Here is a 16,578-nt window from a genome sequence, read left to right as displayed (position 1 = left end):
CTCTAATAGATTATGTGAGGCTGGTACAACCTGGTCACAAGCTCCCTCTCCCATGTGTTTTCAGCTCCTGTACTCTTGCCTTCTTTTCTTTGCTCCAGCTCAGTGCTGGGTTTTTTTTGTCCTTCTCATTTGATTCCTGTGTAAGCTCTTACACTCTGTCTACAGTCTAAGAACATGAATGGCCAGACCTGAAATATGACACCTAGCCTGACATACTGCCTCTCCGTGATCAACACCAGTGACCTAGATAAGAGTTGAAAAAAAAATGGAAAACAATTAGAAGAAAAAGATGAAAGAAAATGTTCTCCATAAATTTCTTTTTAGTCTGCTGTAATACATAGCTCAAGGACTTCCTGATCCAGAAGTGATATCTCTGTGTAAGAATATTCCATTAAGCTTACACCGTCAGTCTTCATTCCTTCTTTAACCAGAAGGCCCTGCTAACCCTGACTCCCTAAAACAGAATTATGAGTGTCACTGAAAATGTGCAGAGATACAAAGCTTGCAAGACTTTATTTGGTTGTCCTTTATGAAGATTTTTATTACATCTGTCCAGTAATTGCTATCAAGTAAATACTATTACAAAGTCAAATCTATAGTTAAACTAATGACCTTTCAGATCACTCTAGTATACTCTATAAGCCATTACCTTTCATAAAATATTACCCCAAATTTCATTTGTCACCCTATCTGTAGAAACATTTCCATCTGTCTTTTCATCTAATGCATACACATATCTGATAAACTGTAAATGAAGCCGTTTTTATAACAGCATTTATTTCCTGTTTCTGCTTGGTATACCTAATATGTTTTCACTTCCATAAGTAAAAAGTAGTGTCATATTTCTAGAAAACAGGGACAGCATATGAGATGACAAATGTGAAAGGTGACTTCAATTAGGAGTTCTCTGTCACCATACAGTATATAAATAGTGGTGTCATATCTGCAAAAGTCAAGTGACAAGGCCTTCATTGTTCTTTAATAGGACCCAGTTGTTCATGAACATATGGGAAGCTAGTTTATTAATAAAATTTTTCTTCCCTAGTCATCTTAATTCTGCCAGATTGTAAATTATGCAGCCAGAGTGAATTAGAGTTAAATCACTATTTCCAGACATTCAGAGAGATTTGTTCTGTAAAGAAATTAACTTAGGAGGTTTCTAGCTTCTCTCCGGACCTTACCCAAGGTAAATTCATTGCATACTTCCAGCAATGTGCTTATGGATAAATATACTTTAAAACCCAGTGTGAATTAACATGAGATTGATACGTTGAAACAAAAAGGATCTTAGTAGGCAGGAGATCTCAAGTATCTAATCAGTCCACTCACACAGGCAGACAGGTCCAAGTTAAAACTCTAGACCGAAAATTCCCCAGGCTTTGGCCTGCTGTATTGTGCAATGCAGATCTGAGACAGATTTTCCAGCCTGGGGTAATATTTTTTAACACCTTCCAATTAATTCTAATTTCAATTGTAAAATAAATGCTGTATTAAAGTCTGCACGCCCATTAAATATGCACATTTACACTGATGCGTATGGTAAAGGAATATACCCTCCCTGACAGCAACGCCCTTTAATATATTGCAGTGTTTAAATTTAAATATTTGAAGCTCCCACTAGACAACAAGTTATTAAAACATCTGCCTTTCCATAAGCCATTCTGTTCTCTGCCATTCCACATGTCCTTTTCTACTTCACCAGGCAAAATTGCCCAATCTAAATTTCAGCTCAAGTGTTTGATGGCTTTCACGCTGAGCTCAAACTGTTAGTGCTTCCCTGAGAGAATAGAATTGAAACGAGATTTAATCTAAAATAACAAAATAGAATAAAGGTTTTACATATAAATAAATAATGTCCTGTATATTTTTATGCACACTTTTCTTTTCTGGATTTTGCATGCAGTGAAGTTAAATGTTAAAATGCATAGATAGTCCAAAGCTGACAGGAAAGAACGTCAGTGCATGTTGCCTATGTGCTCAATTAATGCCTATCCTAAAGTATATTTTAATTCAAATCCGCAATAATTGTTACTACTAAATATACTGCAAAAATAGTATTTCTATTGCTAACTTTGTCTCAGACTGTTGGTGCTTGTTTACTTTTTTTTAAACAGTGGTATTTTCAAATAGCATTCCGAAGCTCTTACTGTTACATGCAGTAACTGTAGTTGAGGTTTTATATTCTCACTGTTCATAGAAGACTTATATTTGGAGCTAGATTTTTTCACACAATACGAACAGCTCACTTTATCATAATAAAACAAAATTATGAACTACCTGTTAACAATAGATATTTCAATATTTAACAGTGGGTTACTACAATAAAATATGGACTTCTGCAGTAAAAATTATGTGGTTGATTCCCACTGCTAACTAAAATTGTGTGCTTGATAAATGAAACAGAGTGAAGCTGCTGTTACTTACCTTACCATTTTTTCCATATCTAGATAAATGACTATGAATCACAGTTCACAGATAACAAAGGTTTGAATTTTGTTACTGCCCTTGTAACACTGAAGGTTTGCCATATGCTGGGAAGCAGCGTAACCAGCAGGTTGAAGGAAGTGATTGTTCCTCTGTATTCAGGACTTGTGCCCAGTTCTGTCCCCCAGCTACAAGAGAGAATAACAAACTGAGTATGACATACAAAAGTAAGCTGAGGAAAGTGGGCTTCTTCAGTCTGCAAAGAGAAGGCTGAGAAGATCTAATTACTGTTTTCAGCTATATCATGGTGGACAACATGGAAATGCATCTCAGACATGCATAGAAAAAGGGCAAGAGGTAATGGTCAGCAGCAAAGGAAGTTCCAATTGATGTAAAGAATTATTTTTTTTCACCAGGCAGGAGGGGCTAAAATGTGAACAGGGTGCCTCAGACATTCAAAACTGAACAGGACAAAGCCCTGGGAAACATGTTGAAACTTTGGAGCCAGGGATTGGGCTAGATGACTTCCAGAGACCCCTTCCAACCTAAACTAGTCTGAGATTATATTCTGTGATTCATCCCACAAATAAATTGCTAAGAAGAGTCTTTGAAACCCAAATTTTTGCTCCAGGATTCACAACATTATGTCTGTCTTGTATTAATGATCCCCTTTTTTAACTCCTTGTTCTGCAATCTACATGCTGTAAACAATTTATCTTCATGGTATTTAGGCTATACAGTTCTAATTGTATGATTTGACACATGTTTCATGGATGTCATACAGTAATACAAAGGCATACTTCATACATTCCATAAGGCAGTTATTTTTCCAGGTATTAAATAAGGGCATAATTTTAGGAGAGCAAATGTCTGCCTATCCGCTATATCGCCTGATGACTGCATCTAAAGGTCCAAACCATTGACTGCCAAACTTACTACAATTACATGTTTTCCATATCACTTAGACGTGAGTCAAAATTTCTGTGTGCAATAACCAACCTTCCATTTAACTGGAGAGGAGAAGTGAGTAAGCATGGGAGGCAGAGCAGCAGAATCCCAATGGAATATCTCCTCCTGTCCGCTAGGGTGCAACATGAAGGTGCAAAGCTGTTATGAAAAGGGCCCCTTAGGAGACATAAAGGGCATCATTAAACTACTCCTCATCCATTCTACCATATTTATTACATTTAGCAATATATTACAGTATACATGCTGTAGGTGGTATAAACATGATGTATTTTTTAATCTGGAAAGTGTCATGAGTCATTGTCTTCTTAGCTACTTTGTGGCTTTTTGCACCTTGACCCAGGCATCCCACTTGTGCAAAACTCCCGACTTCAGTAAAACATGATTTCCTTTGCAGCCAGCAATTTAACATTCCAATGGTCTGGTAAGATGAGCACTTCAGAGAATGGTTTGATTTTCCTAATGTGAAATGTCTACATAGGGCAAATGTAGTAAATTACTTACTACCTTTGGCTACCATGCTCAGCTGATGAAGCTGAGCTGAAGTATTATTACCTTTCTTGATGACATGAAGTCATTAAAACACTTCTCTGTGGTTTGAAATATAATTTTAGCACTCGCAGGAAATAAGAGTTTTCAAAAGCGTGGTGCTGTCAGCTTGTATATTATCAGACACACAGCATGTGCCTGCAAACTACATTGGCACTGTTTAACTTTGTGAGGCATGAACAGATCGAAGACCCCATAAAATGTGTTGTGAAAAGAGAAACAAAACCATAACTGTACTAAAGAATCAGGTGCCATAATTGGTAGAAATGAGAATAATGGATATTATTCTTGAAGGAGAGTTATTATTTACCACTTTGTTCTTTTCTAGTTTTGAGTTTATGTTCTGCATCTGTCAAGAACAAAATCAGATGAATTTTCCTTTCCTTTCCATTCCTTTCCTTAATCCATGCCCTTTCTGAACCTTCCTGACAGTATTATTTTTTATTTATTTATTTTTCTATCAACTTGTATTATCCTGCTGTCTAACTGTATTAATGAAGAATAAAGTGTAAAAAAATTAGAACATTGTTTTCATGAACTTTTTAAGGACATCTTAAGGCCACTAGTGGGATTTTTCCTGTTGTATATTGAAATAATGTAAGCAGGTGTGTAGAAAGCTCATAGTAATTGTATGTGTGACCCTCGATACAGGCATTTTTGATTTTTCTTTTTCTGTGTAACCTAGCATATTGCCCATTTCCACCGTTTTATTAGTATCCTGTGGATACAGTGCTTGTTTGAAGCTGAATGAAAGTCCGCAAACTCCCAATTATTTTCAATTTTGCACTTGTTTGATTAGAGTGCTATTGTCTGTAATTTTTACAGTTTTTTTGCATCTTCAAAGTGCATGATTCATGCCTTGAAAACGGGTTGTTTTGTGTTTCCCAGCACTGCTTTTTTTTTACCACTGCCAGTTATAACCTGATAACCTGATTTCATACTGTGCTTTAGCACAACAATACAGTCATCAAACTAAAGCAACACAGTAAGTGGGCACATTAGCCATCATTTTACTTGATCACTTGGGAGAGATTATATTTATTCATTTTCAGAACAGATAATGAAATATTTAAAACATGTTAGGGTAAACGGTGGCAGCATTTTGAAGTTGTGGCATGCTCTTTGCCAAAGCAGTATACTATAGACTGCACATTTAAGACTATTGTGCAGATGTTGAGGAAATTTCTGCAGGGTTTTTTTTGTAGGCTCATTTGCATTTAGTTTATCTAAAGTGAAATCCATTCAATTTTATTGAACTGTAATTCTGGTAATTTACAATATTTACATGCTGTGGTTAGATTGAAATCAGTCCTTAATTCAAATTCAATCTAAATTTACAGCATAGTAATTAGGGCTTTGTAACTGACACTAGGGGCCTATTGATTTAATGAAAAACTTAACCTTACAGTAAGTGTTTAATTAGTTGCTGCAGTAGATTCTGCGCTGTCCTAAATTGTGGACTTTAGAGAATTAGGTACTAATTTAAATTACATTACTATATAAAGATCAGAACTTTTTTTTTAAAAGAGCATGTAGCCCTACAGATGAATTAATTTCTCAGTCTTTGAAAGAGATAACAGAAAAAGGCAGTAATGAAAGCATACCCTGCCTGAATTTGGGTAAAGCCATGCTAGGTATCCTGGAAATGACTGCCGACCTTGGTATTGACTTAAAGAGTTAAAAACAAAAAAGTTAGTGAGATTTCTTCATGGAAATTTTTCCCAGGAGATAAAATTTGAAATAATGTATATGACTACATATTGAAGGTGTCTTCTTGAAGCTGAAATTAAAAAAAAATCTTAACTATAAAACCCAATATGTTTGTATTCATATATGAATGGATATGTGACTGAAAATGAGTGTAAACATCCATTTTGTACAGAGAAAAAAATGATGCTTTCATTTACAAAATACTCAAATGATAAAATATTTCTCCAGTTCCATAAAATATCTCAATCTAGATAAATCCCACAAGTTTGCAGATTTTGAAACAATGAATTATCAGTAACAGCAGGTGTTTCTTTCTTCCTATTTTTCTCCCTTTTTGTTCTCATAGCTTGGTACAGCATGGACACCAAGTCACAAGCTGGAAGTGACTCTGTTATTCTCCAGATCTGCCATTAATGTTTTAGCTTGATTTATAGCCATTGGAACAAATTACAGTTCATCACATGTTAGTACACACTTATCTCAAAGCCCATGCTAGCAAGTTTACCCCTCTTTTACCTGTTAGGAAACCATCCTGGAGCAACAGTGTCTTTATAAGCTTTTTGCCTTAATGCTCACGTGTATGATCCTGGCCCCTGGTAAACATAAGGTGTTTGATAGTAGGTACTCCTAATATGCAAATTTTTAGTGAACCATGAATTTTATATCCCTAGAGGATCATCTAGGAGGTCATCGTGTTTTTCAGTAATTATGATTCTACTTTTTATTTGCCTAATCAACCTGAATTCATCATCTGTTTGCACCCTACGCTTGATTTAGTGGTAAAACAGAAGAGATGATTCAGCCAAGCACTGCTATACTATATTGCATATACATAAGAGACTAAACCAAGGTTAATCCATTCCTTGCATTTTTTTCAAAAAACCTTTTTCTTAAAGGCTTTTCTATAAAAGTCTTACCTTAGGGGACTGGAGAATTTCCACACTTGAGAAATCAATCCAGTAATCTTGCCTGTTCATTCCCTTCCCTTCTTCTCAGTTCCTATAAAAAGAGGACAGATATGTCTGCTGGTTCTGCATACTCTGTCCAAGAACTGTGCATTGAGGGGACAAGGGAAGGGTAGGTAAAAAGAGATAATGGAAGGTAAAGGTAACTGAAGATCAGCAGCTAGCCTAAACTCCCTCCATTCCCTTCCTATTTTATGTGCATGCAGTGAAATACCATTAGGAGCTAGCTCAGTCAGTGGCGATGCTAGGGGAGCTGTTGTGGCAGCTATGAAAAAAGAACTGTAATAGTTTGCAAAATTGTATGTTTTCTTGGTCAAAAAAAGAAAAAAGAGTAGGAAGGTGATCTGAGAGACATATCTCTACAGAAAATTACACTTCTTTCTAACACTTGGTAACAAAACAATGATCAAATAAAACAATGAAATTTTCCAAAATAATGGTCTACAGTATGCTTTATAATAATACAGTGAAGCAAGCAAGATGGATTTAGCAATACCCTAATACAGCACAGCCATGAAGTAGTCTACAGGTATGACACTAAGTCACAGAGAGACAAATATTTTTTTCCAGTTTGAGAGGCAGTCTGTGGCAATCTGAAGCATATGACTTCTCTAACTGATTTCATAGAATGTAGCACAATAGAAGGTATGCAATCACGGATGTAAAATCCCTGGTTTTGTTCTATTCCAGGAACTACACTTCTCCATGATAAGACTGTTAATCTATTCTGTCTGGACAACATCTCTGCTAAGCTGCCATTGTGCTGAGAAAGGCCTGGTATGAATTTCAATTTCAATGTTTTTCTGAAAAACATGCTTCTTACAGGATTCAACTAAACTCTTTGTGTTTTAGAAAACCTTTTAATTATTTCGCTTAATTTCATAGATACTGTATTGTTGTTTTTTGTTTGGTTTTTTTTAAGTAACAGAATTTTCTTTTCAATGTCCAGTGTGGAAAGGAGTGGGGGGGTTAATCTGTCTGTCATGGATTTTGAGGTCATTCTGTGTTCCCAAGTTTGAACATAGTAATATTCCCATGTGAGATGTTTACACAAAAGCTGTGGAGCTGAGGAATCTGCTAATTGCTGGTAGACTGTTGGGGTATTTTGTCTGTTCTTGTAAGGAGGGGAAAAAAAGTTTATTTTATTATTGCCCTTTTTGCCTGCTGGTGAAGAATAGCAGAAGTAAAACACAGTTACAAGAGAACAGGTATTGACTTACCTCAATGTTTATTGTAAAAATAAATACCTAATCTTACTTTATGCTTTTAATCAGCAAGTAGCCGTCAGAATACATGAAAGCAATGACATTCCTGTAGTAACTGAGTAAAGCAAGAATAGAAAATAAATGGCTTGGTTCTGGTCTTGGTCCTTATAGGCTAAGCTATAAGGATCTTCTCTTGATCTTGATAATTTTATGAATAAGTCTGCACAGTATCACAACTAACAATTTCTATATTCAGAAATGATAAATGGCTTCTGCTCGAATTAGCAGAGTGACACACATCACCATCAAAAACAGTTCTCAGAGCTAGAAGTCAATGTGCAGTTTATTGGGCAGGTCAAAATCACAACTGTAACAAGCAGATTAGTTTCAAATCCTACTATTTGAAGGAAAAGGTCATTTTTTCTTTCAAAGAAAGCAGAAAGGAACACGGCACCTAGAGAATTTTAACCCATCTAAGTAGAGTACTGTGCTACGGGTGAAAGAAGTAAAGGCAGGGAAGGGAAAGGAGATATCATGTCTGTAATCAGGTGCAGAAAACTGCAAAATAGAGATGAAGCAGCACTTGAAATGCCCAAATAACATAGTGAAACTTAAAGAATTGTGTACAGGAAGACTAACATCAGAGAAGTTGCCAGTTCCATCTTTAAACATACTCTCAGTCGTGTTTTCCAATCGTAGTCACCTGTGATACAGTTTTTCTACAAAAGGGAGACTGAGGTAGAAGATATTTGAGGAGTCCTAGAAGCACCATCCACCTACACTGCCTTTGCCAATGCTACTACACAGGTTACCAGCAATAGCAGCTTCATTAGTCAGGATGATAAGCATGATTTCAGCGTGAAAACATGCCATATTTGTAACTGTATCATTGTTTTATTCTTTGGTAAGTTAAAACATAATGCAAGTATTGTATAATATTGTGGGTAATGCCTAGTAGCTTGCAGTAGTAGACTTGGCACATTCAACTTTTTTTGGTTTTCCTGCATAGAACTATCAAATGAAAAGCCATATTACCAACATCTCTGTACATTGATCTGATGAATATTCCCAAGAAAAATAAGTTAACTGCAGGATTTATGTGTCCAGTGATCCTTGCTTTCTGGAATATGCCTTTCTAGGGAACACTGGAAGTTGATGATAACTTTCTTTAAACACAAGGTGCTTAAAATTTTGATTGGTTTTGACAGATTGCCAAAGTGATAGTCTGGCTTTCAGGACAAGAGAACACAGAGGTTGCTTTAAGGCATTTTTTGTTTCTCCAGTCTCCAAGTTTACTGGAATGGAGAATGCAGTGACCTTTGTCAGGGTATACAGTAAATTCTTTTGGAAACAACAGATCATTCTGTCATGAAGTGCATAAATAGAGAGACAAACTAAAAATTAAATATATACTTCTGAATTTGTCAATATATTTCAAGTTATATGCTCAATCTTTAATGAAATTTTTGTTTATATATAGCACATGAAAAAAAAAATTAATTGAACCAACATAAGAAATTAAAGTCAGGTTCATGCTATGATTCTCCATGACTTCTCACAATTCATGCCATGACAACATGCTCTGTGGTTTTGATAGGTTAATCACAGCCCAATACAGGTTGAAAGAAAGGGAAAAGTGATATTATGTGATGTTTAAGGGTTGTATTATCCTGCTTTCTCTCAGACATTAGGGCTGCAATTTTATTAATATAAGAACAATCTATATTGAAACAGAGGTACTTCTTAATAGAAGGTAAAAATTGCTCAGAAACTAGCAAAACAACTTATTCTCCCTAAACCAACATAGCCCCTTTTCTTTCAGGATACTTTCAAACATGTAATGAAAAATTCAAGAAAAACCAGCAAGGAAAAGTAAGGTGCTCCAGTTTTTGCTCTGTGGTCTAATCATCAGGTTGCTTGCTCACATCTTGGAAAACCAATTCCATTTCCTTCTCTTCCAGCTCTGGAGATCAGATAGGTATCTGAAAAGGATACCTACTCATTCCAGGTGAATGCTCTGACTCCAGTTTGCTGGTGTCAGTTGCTGTTGATCTTCACCTGTTGCTTTTGTTCCTGTTTTGTAGGCTGACTGCAGATGAGTGCCTGAGCTACTGGCTTGTCTTCGTGTCACTGAATATATGCAGTCATTCTCTAGAAAATTAAAATTAATTAAATAATGTAATTAAATAAGCAAGACCAAAGAAACTCATCCCAAACCTATTGTAAAGTTTCAGGCTAGGTATGAGCAGCCTCCAAAGCTATACCGCAGTCTGACAGGTGAGACAATGTGGTTTATGCCATTCCTATGATATTGGTGTACCAGGAGAATTTACAAACCCTAGATCCTGTAGGAACAGAACACTGTGAAAAGAGTAAGGAAGAAATGGCCCTTTTAGACACTACTGTGTTAAAATTTTCAAAGCTTTTTGATCATCAGGAGCCTGAGATGCCAGCGCTGTTCACTTCAGCTTAGATTTGAGGCAAATTGAAATAAATTTAAATGTGTTCTGGCATTCTGCAGTTTTCTAATGGTGTAACCTGCAGTAACCTTTATGTTCTAGCCTTCAAAAATACACAAGCTTATTTTTAGGGGAATTTTATTTGTTGTGACTTAGAATCTTACTACTGCCTGTGAAGCAAAGTGCCCTTGATGTCATAATATTGTTGGTGTTCTCAAGAACAATGCTCTATGACTGGAGAAAGGATTTTATTCCCTTATAAATGGATCATTTTGTTGTCATGAAATATCATTACAGTAACAAACATTATAATAAAACTAACATGCCCTTCTGCTACTGCCAGTCTTTCCCACAAAACTACACATCAATGTGATAGGAGAATGAAAGCAAATGTGATATGATAGGTTAAGAGAATGTGGATATATTATTCCTGCTTCTGATAGTTTTCATCTATAATTAGGTAATTCTCTTTTCTAATGCAAGAATTTTCCCTTTGTATTGGCATGCAGCAAGTCAAAAGACAAGGAGAGCATAACAGTTTTTTAAAACATAATAGGTGCTCTCCCAACCTTACATTAAGTTAAATAGTGTAGAGCTTTCCACAAGATCATGGGATTTCTACTTCAGTGGCACCAGAAAGAAAAGTGATCAAATGATAAGAGTGCTTTACCTTCCATTTTTAAATTTGTGCCACTTCTGCTCAAGGCAGAATCAGCACTCTTGAAAGTTCAATTCACATAATAGCAAAAAAGGTAGCAATTTTGCAGAGCAGCTCACTGTACAGTTTATGCTAATCTTCAGCTGCTTTTGAACATCTTTTGCATTTTCCATAAATTCCCACCAGATATATATGCATATATATCTATGTATATTTATGTATTCCTGTACATTTCCACTACCTTTGCTCTTCTAGTGGAATAGTGGCTAAAAAGACATTGTAATGTTTAAAATTTAATGAAGAATTTCGGTTCACACAATGAAATGCTAAGAACTTATTTTAACAATACAACATTGCCAAAATCATTCCTCCCAAGACAGTACTAAAATACATTCTAGAAATGCTTTTAATAAACGTGATGTAAAAACAATTAGTAATTTATTATTATCCACTGTCTTTATGTCAAACATCCAAGCTCTCTGCAAAAGGGTTTTCTTCTTGTTCTTTCATCAACTTTTCTTCAGTTGTATAATACCTTCTTATTAACATAATACAGTGGGGTAGGTGTGGAAAAAACATGTAATAATTTTTACAAACCCTACAGGCAGTTTACCTACTTCTCAACTTTACCTCACTTGTTTTGCCTAAAGTGGTTACACTTCTGAAAACAACAACAGGATATCTCTTCGGTAATCATATAAGATAGTTGTCTCACTTGAATTTCTGAAGTCTGCTTTAAGCTAAAAGTCATACTAGTCACTAGTTACCTGTTCAAGATTGTAATCCTGTTATCTGCAAATTATTTAAACAAGCATGGGATAATACTAAAAAATGGAAATATTCCTCCTGCCACAGTTATTAACAGAAAAAAAATAATAGTATCCAACTAAAATAATTTTCGGGAGTTAATAACCGGTGTAACATCTTACCATGATCTTTTGTGAAATACTTTATTCAGGGGCCAACTATAACCACTTCACCTGTTGAAAGGGAACTCTATTTTGCAGAGCTGAACAAGTAGGTCACTAAATTACAGAACATTTGCAAATCCTAAGGTTATCTGATACACACCTCGCACATTCCATAAGAAAAGCTATTCAGACGTCAGGTCAGTTCCAGTGTGGGAAACAGTTTTTGTACTAGCAGCTGAGGAGATACATGCACGCTCTGATTCTCTGAAGGCCAAGGAGCAGCGAGGGTCTCCTGCCCACCTGGCTGACCACACACACTGTGCCGGGCTCCTGGCCCAGGCTGGCAGAAATCAGTGGGTGCAGCTAAAGGCATCCTGTCCCCAAGTTGCTTGCAGCTTGCCTGGCCAGCCAGGCAGCCAGGGGAAATGTTCGTGCATGCTAATTAGAAATAGAAATACTTTGCTTTCAACACCCTCACTAGCTGGCTTTCCTCTCTTTGTAAATATAAGATTACCTGTGCCCAAGAGAGAAACTTTTGTTTTGCTCGTATGTGTTGTTTGTCTGCTTTTGTGAGTTTCTGGCAAAGCAGTCTCTGCCTTTTCCTGGTATTTGGGAAGAGCAATTGCAAAGTGCACTGGGGTTTGTGGAGAGAAACAGAGACAAGGAGAACAAGTTGCTTGTGAAGAGGAAGGTAAGAACAAAGATGTAGAAATCGGTATAGTATTACAGTAAAAGAGAGAGCAAGGGTATTGCAACAGTAAAGAGCTGGATCACTCAGTGCGGGGAACTGAGAAAGCCTGAATATTATAGACTAGTCAGCTATCTTATGAAAATTGTCCCATTTGACAATATTGAAATGCTGCCTTCATGGAAACTCATTTTTGAAGAGGGAGTAGAGTATTTTAATCATTACTTTGGAAATGTTCCCTCTCCATTTGTGTTCTAATTGCATCTAGTAGCTCTACTGCCAAGGTATTGCGCTGTTCAAATCGACATGAATCTGCAAAGAAATCTGGAACTGTTTGGTCTCCAGTGGGAAGAAACCTTGACAGCATTGTATGCTGTACTTAATTATATAAAAACTGTGGGTTCCTTTTACTGTTTATACTAGTTTTATGCTCTGTCACTGTCTGAAAACTTTTAAATACTGAAGTATTGCCAGAGACAAACAGTGTAACTCTAAGCAAGTGATTTTTACCTCATCGGGCCTTGGTCTTACATCTATTAAATGGGCATATTTCTACTTGCTGCTTCTTGACATTTTTCTTCCTGTTTTCTGTATTCAGATTTGGATTTTTAGCTCTTTGGGATAGGAACAGCAGCTGACTACAGAAAAGTGCAATACACATAAAGTGGAGCCCTTTGTGTTGATATAAAATGGATGTTAATATAGTGCAAATACCTGATAATACTTAGGCAATTTGTGATTATATAAACAGTTTTTCCACAGTTCAAAATATATGTGATTTTCTGAGTTTAATTAAGCAAAGATGAGAAGCATGCTTTGGGGTTTTATTGCATCTGTCCTGATTTGAATCTCTGCATGCTATGCTGTCTATACACCTAAAATGGTTATTTTATGGTTCGGGTTAAGGTGCAGCAAAAATTTCATGAGCATAATCAGACTTGGAAAATGTTGTCTATGCATGGCAGGATTCTCCTAACAGCTGAGCCAGGAAGATTTCTGGCATTGAAGAATCCAATTTCTTCATCCACTTTTCTCCAAAGATATCAAAGGCAATATCTTATTCATGTAGAATACCTTGTGCACTCCCAGAGGTATGCAATTCTTCAAACCTCAGAGGTTTTTGATAAACATTCAGATAACAATAAGCTTGCTAAATTCATTTTATAATCTCATTAATCTGTGACCATCTTTCCATTTTAGTTTGGAGAATGGCTGAGGGTATCGCTGTGCTGCATTGCTTAAATATTATTATCATGTTTGTTTGATTTCTTGATGTGAATAACTGTCATTATCTTTGAGGTTTTATATTTTGTACAGATTTCATGTTTGGGGAGGTTCCTATTTTGATAACTCAAGATTCTGAGAAGTCAGAATATTTTTGGTCTTGTACATTCTTTCAGTTATTAATTAAAGAGTAGAAAGTTTTGTAGAAATCCTTTGAGTAAACATTGTTTACCCATCTTTTGCACAAAATGAATCAACAGTCCTATAAATCGTAATTTTATTTATTACACAGCTCTTATTTTCAGAGTGCTGTAAATCCTGTGTGTTGAAGATGTGCATCTGTAGCATATATTATGCCCGGAGCATGCTTCTGCTCCATCCCAAGCCCTTTTTGAATCTACATTGTAGAAATATTATCCTGTCACTCTAAGCAAACTCATTAGCACAGCAAATTTACGCCTGCACCAACATTCATCATCTGTTTGCAATGTAGGCGAGTCCAAGCCATCTGTACACTGTAACAAGGATGTCCCATCTATCCTGGCAGTGAGATTGCAAAGCCAGTTCCAGATAGAGAAAAAAGGACACTGCTATGAAGGAAATGTGGATTTATGGTAACGGTGAGGACACACCAGACAGGTCTACACATATCCTGTACTCTGACAGTGTAGAAGCCAGTTGGGAAGCAGTGTGAAAACACTTGCAAGATTAGGGATTTTAGTCCTTGATCCAGCCTTGGCACAGTGCAGAGATAACGAGTCCTTCTCATTCCTCTGTATGCCAAACTGTTTCCGTAGTTTTTCTCTCTATCTCAAAGAACTAATGAGGCAATTTTCCTTCTTCATACCCGATCCTAGAACAACTCTAGTTAGAAAAGCAACCAGCCGTACAGAAGGCCCTGTCCAGCTCCGTGGGCATTGGGCTACAACTTCTTTGGTCTATACAGTCTTCAGATGATTCAGCTACTGAATTCTTCGCAAGTCTCTAGTGAGCTTATGTGAATTTAAATTCCCAGAGACTAGTAACATGTCCAAATTTGTGTGGTTTTCAAAGTGTCAATGACAAAAATTCACTGGCATGTCCCTTAAGATTTCAGTTGCCTACTTCAGAGAATGGAAGGTCTTACAAACCTAATTATATATATTGCTGCTTAATGATGATGTGAAACAAGGCTATTTTGTGGGTTTTGGAAAGGATCTAACAATGTGAAAGTGCTAGCTTGTTAAAATGTTCTTTCCTCAAAAGTCATTAAGAAAATGATGTTGAAAATTTTGAACTAAAGAGGACCAGAACTCAGTCATTGTTCAAATAAGGTAATGCCAAATAGAATAACATATAGTTAAACTTCAAGACATTTTCTACATTTCCATATTTACATCATTCTGAATGTGTTAAAGAAAGTGAAGGAATACTTACTAACTTTAATCTGTATTGCATGGTCAGACACTCTTGATTTGCGGTTCTGGTTGATACGTCTCTTTTTGCTCTTGAAATAGTTTTATTCATTGGGCCTCCTAGGCAATCCAGTCTCAGAAAAGTCTTGCATGTCAGCAGTGAGAGTCTAAGTAGGTGCTGGTTCTGTGAAGTAATTAGAAGATTCCTTTTTTTACGATATTCTGCATCCCCTGAGATAAATAGTTTTAATAATGACAAATTAGTGGCACCAAAACTTTTTAGGCATTTTTCGGTAAGTACATACCTATTCTGTATGCTTTCATTCAGTTTACCTGTACTGTAATACAGGAATAGTATTTATATATTGCTGTTGATGTTACCTTTAAGAGTAGTTTTATCTGGGGCATTCTAAATACACATTTTTATTGTTCTGTGTGCTATTTTTAAGAATGGCTACCAAATTTCCTGTAAGTGTGAGGCCAACCATAGTTGTATATTCCTCTAATTTAAAGACATGACTAGAAAGATCCCTGTATATTCTATGCACAGGCCATAAGAAGTGGTTGAAGTTCATTCTATGATTCTATGATTCATCTTAGGAAATGTTTTGGTATCAGGGACTCCTTTGGCCCACCTGAGACTCCCTGAATTTTCTGGGATACAAGAACACCTGCAGATCGTTACTAGATAGTTAAGGAAATAAATCAGGAAGTTTCTAAATTATAACAATAATACTATTTTATTGTCGAGAAGGATTTTCCAGTTTGGACTGGGTTACCTAGGACAAGCTTCTGAGTTGAAATTGTTGCACCACCCATGTGTTAAATCTTTTCAGATTAACTGCTTGTATGTGACATAAAGAGGAAATTCTGAGCACCCCACAGTTCTTGGGAGCAGTACTTATATATAAGTGAAGGAGACAATTTCCTTCGGCACGAATACAGACAGTTTCCGCACACACACCTGTACTTACCGATGCAGGAAAAGGAAGGATAGATATAGCCAGTTCCTACTATCAAACTGAACTGGGTAAGATGACGACCAATGGCTTCAGTCCTTTTCATATAAGCCAAAGACGTTCGCAGGCAATTTCTCAAGAACAGTAAACTGAAAATAATCATAGGCTATGTGGCACTAGGAGGTTACTGAAGTTCTATGGTGTTCATAGTTTATTGCCTTAGACCAAGTTACTGGTCATTTTTGTATATTGACATCCATTGTGATAGTAATTATTATAAGAGCTTTTGCTTGCAAATGGCGTATATAAACTGTGCTGGGGAAAAGACCCTTAACAAAAAGTGTGGTAAGCTAACAAAAACAAAAAAAAAAAAGTGAGAGAGAGAAACTATTTCAATTCAGGACATCAATTAACACTGATTTGCACTGGAGTGCATTTGAAAGTACATGTAATATTCACATGCCAA

At 36.3% G+C, this 16,578-nt stretch overlaps 1 protein-coding gene and 1 long non-coding RNA gene across 11 annotated transcripts in view; one reads left to right on the top strand and one right to left on the bottom strand.

The window, feature by feature from the left end:
• Positions 1–16,578, top strand: part of TENM3 (teneurin transmembrane protein 3) — an 817,612-nt gene that overhangs the window by 80,303 nt on the left and 720,731 nt on the right. For 9 of the 10 annotated variants that reach the window (XM_030491587.1, XM_030491600.1, XM_030491599.1 and 6 more), the window contains one exon: positions 7,305–7,391. The gene's annotated coding sequence lies outside the window, so the exon portion shown is untranslated. Of the gene's footprint in view, positions 1–7,304; positions 7,392–16,578 lie in introns of those variants that run through there. The other variant, XM_030491586.1, reaches the window with a different exon arrangement.
• On the bottom strand, positions 516–16,479 carry LOC115610312. The gene is made up of 4 exons (XR_003992181.1): positions 16,128–16,479; positions 15,176–15,337; positions 6,567–6,648; positions 516–2,612 (listed from the first exon to the last, which is right to left on the bottom strand). It is a non-coding gene; the product is annotated as an uncharacterized LOC115610312 (long non-coding RNA).

Source organism: Strigops habroptila, chromosome 7, assembly GCF_004027225.2.
Source record: "Strigops habroptila isolate Jane chromosome 7, bStrHab1.2.pri, whole genome shotgun sequence".
Classification (NCBI taxonomy): Eukaryota; Metazoa; Chordata; class Aves; order Psittaciformes; family Psittacidae; genus Strigops; species Strigops habroptila.
The sequence above is the reverse complement of the archived record's forward strand: the minus strand, read 5'-3'. Positions and strand labels throughout refer to the sequence as shown.